The sequence below is a fragment of the Galeopterus variegatus genome, unplaced genomic scaffold (assembly GCF_000696425.1).
Source record: "Galeopterus variegatus unplaced genomic scaffold, G_variegatus-3.0.2 Scaffold708, whole genome shotgun sequence".
Lineage (NCBI taxonomy): Eukaryota > Metazoa > Chordata > Mammalia > Dermoptera > Cynocephalidae > Galeopterus > Galeopterus variegatus.
In genome coordinates, this window is record NW_007726819.1 from 10,099 (window position 1) to 13,094 (window position 2,996).

Consider the following 2,996-nt stretch of genomic DNA (forward strand, 5'->3'; position numbering starts at 1 on the left):
AAAAAAACAAAGCACACAAAACAATAAATGTCCACTAAGAAGCTCTGAGTGAACACACTGTCATTCCTCTTCGCTTCATGCAGAGCAAACTTTTTAGTATGGACATTGTGCAGTTTGTTGTGTTTGGTCAGCAATGAGAGGAGATTAATTCAGATAGATTATAAAAGGAGACATGCAGGACAGAGGTGAGGCAGCCCTTAAAACAAGGCCACCATGTGACACCTTGCCTTTGGGTACCTTAGAATATATCCTTTCTTCCTTGGTCAGTACGTTTGTTGCAACTCCATCAGGCAGAATTGTTTTTCCGTATAATATTTCTCATTGCATACTCTGAGATATTGTCTATTTCTTCAAAGAAGGTGATATTTATCTAGGAATAGTGGTATCTAACCAAGTTGACATTTACAGCCAGGACGTGGCTGCAGTGATGGACGCCATGCAGGTGGGGAATGTAAGCATCTGAACCATGAAGTAAAGGTTTGGGATTCCAAGATCTCACCGCCTTGCTGGGAAGAGATTATCATTTCACTTGTAAGTGAAGTGCCAGTGTCTGCAAAGAGACTGGAGATTATCTGTGAAAAACAGTGGAGTAAGAAAATTGCAGAAAGTTATTGTTAACTAATAAAGTTTTACAATAACAGTGACATAGCTGAAAGAAAATATTATGTGAAACCTAAGAACAGGCAATTCTTGATGGGAGATGAGTAGAGGACATTGGGGCTTTAATATGTGAAAGAATTTAAATCCATGGCTATGTTGGAAACTTGGCTACCATGAAATTCTTGTTTCCGCAACATGTAAATCCTCTTCATGACTACTTTTGGAAAATTAAACTTGGAGGGAAAGAAGTACTATGTTGAGTGAGAAAGACAAGAAAGAGGTAGAAAAGTATAAGGAAAGCCATGGTATTACGTAGTTTTATTGCATTAATAAATATTTATTGAACATCTCATATGGCTCAGAGGCTACTTTACATAGTGTTTACATCAGTGAACAGACCTACAATGAAATGAGTCAACATGAAGCCTTTATTAGAATTAATGTAAGGAAGGGGGCCGGCCCGGTGGCGCACTGCTACAGTGCGCTGCTTGGGAGTGTGGCGGCACTCCCGCCGAGGGTTCGGATCCCATGTACAGACCGGTTCCCACTCACTGGCTGAGCGAGGTGTGGGCGCGATGCTGAGGGTTGCGATCCCGTTGCCAGTCCTGGTCCGGTACGGGCGTGACACTGAGGGTTGCGATCCGTTGCCGGACACGAAAAAAGACAAAAAGGAAAAAAAAAAAAGAATTAATGTAAGGAAGAAAAAATATGTAGTAAGTTATTAAGTGACAGGTGCTGTAGGAATATAAAAGAAGAGCAGTGGGAGCTCTGGAATCCAGCGTCTGGGAAGGCTGGGGACGTGCTACCCCGGGTTCTGCAGCCACGACATCAGGCTGCCAGTGCTACGATTGGCACACACGACCACCAGCCACCTCCCACTGGCCGGGAGTGAATATCATTGTCCTGGATGTCTATGTCAGAAACAATCAACAGCAACAGTAAAAGACACCAATAACTGATGTGGGAAAGAGAGTTATAATCAGACATTTTTACATCATTGGAGACAGGGCTTTGAAACAAGGCAAAGAGGACTCACCTGTGTTCTGCCAGCAGCAAGATTCAACTAGAAAGTAAAGGACTGAAATTGGAAAGTATTTTCATGACCTAGTCCTAAGAAATACTAAGAGCAGATTTATTCACATATTCTTATTTGCCCCGGACCATATTAATTTATCAGTGACTTGGGTTAATTACTCTCTATAAGGACTTCTGGTCAAGATGGCAGAATAGACAGTCCCTAGCGTCACTCTCTCCCACAAATCAACCAATTTAAACTATAAAAACATAACATCAAGTGCATACGGAATGGGGAGACATCCACTGGGGGAGGCAGAAGCTCCACGGAGGCCACAAGCCCTGCGGGGCTGCCATCTCACAATTCAGCAGATAGGCTTCACTGCCACCACCTGGCTTTATTCCCAGCCCGGTCCAGTGTGCACAGAGTGGGGAGACATCCAGCAGGGGAGGCGGAGGCTCCACAGAAACCACACACCCTGTGGGGCCGCCACTGCATGATCCAGCAGGTAGGCTTCACCGCAGGCACCTGGCTCCATTCCCAGCCCAGCCTAGTGCACATGGAGCAGGGTGAAGTCTGGCAGGGGAGGTGAGAACTCCACAGGGATCCCACCAACACCGCATGATCCAGCAGCCCAGCCCAGTGCACGCAGAGTGGGGAGACATCCAGCGGGGGAGGCAGAAGCTCTGCAGAGACCACACTGCTGCCATGCAATCCAGCAGCCCGACCCAATGCATATGGAGCAGAGACATCCAGCAGGGGAGGCAGAACCTCCATAGAGACCACACAACCTGTGGGGGGGCCACCGCCACGCGATCCAGCAGCAGGTAGGCTTCACTGCCGCCACCTGGCTCCATCCCAAGCCCGGCCTAGTGTGCATAGAGCAGGGAGACATCCAGCAGGGGAAGGGGAAGCTAGGCAGAGACAACACACTCTGTGATGCCTCTGTGCATCCCAGCAGCCCGGCCTAGAGTGCACGGAACAGGGAGAAGGCAAGCACAGCAGGTGGAAGCTCAGCAGAGACCACACACCCTGTGATACTACCCTATAACCCAGCAGCCCGGCCAAGTCCAAGCTGACCAGAGAGGTGGCTCCCTGGAGAGGCCCACGACCCGAGGCAACCACACACGCAAGGCACTAGTGGCCAACTGAGCAGTCACTGAGGTAGCCATACCAAACTGGCAACCAGAGCAACATCTTAGTCAGACAATAGTGTCAAACCTGTGGACTGTGAAACCAACTGCCACAATGAATAAACATCAAAGAAAAGATACCAGAAATATGAAGAATCAAGAAAGTACACCACCAAAGAGTAATAACTCTCAAGCTCAAGATCCTATAGAACAAGAAGCCCTTGAAATGACTGACAAGGAATTTCGAG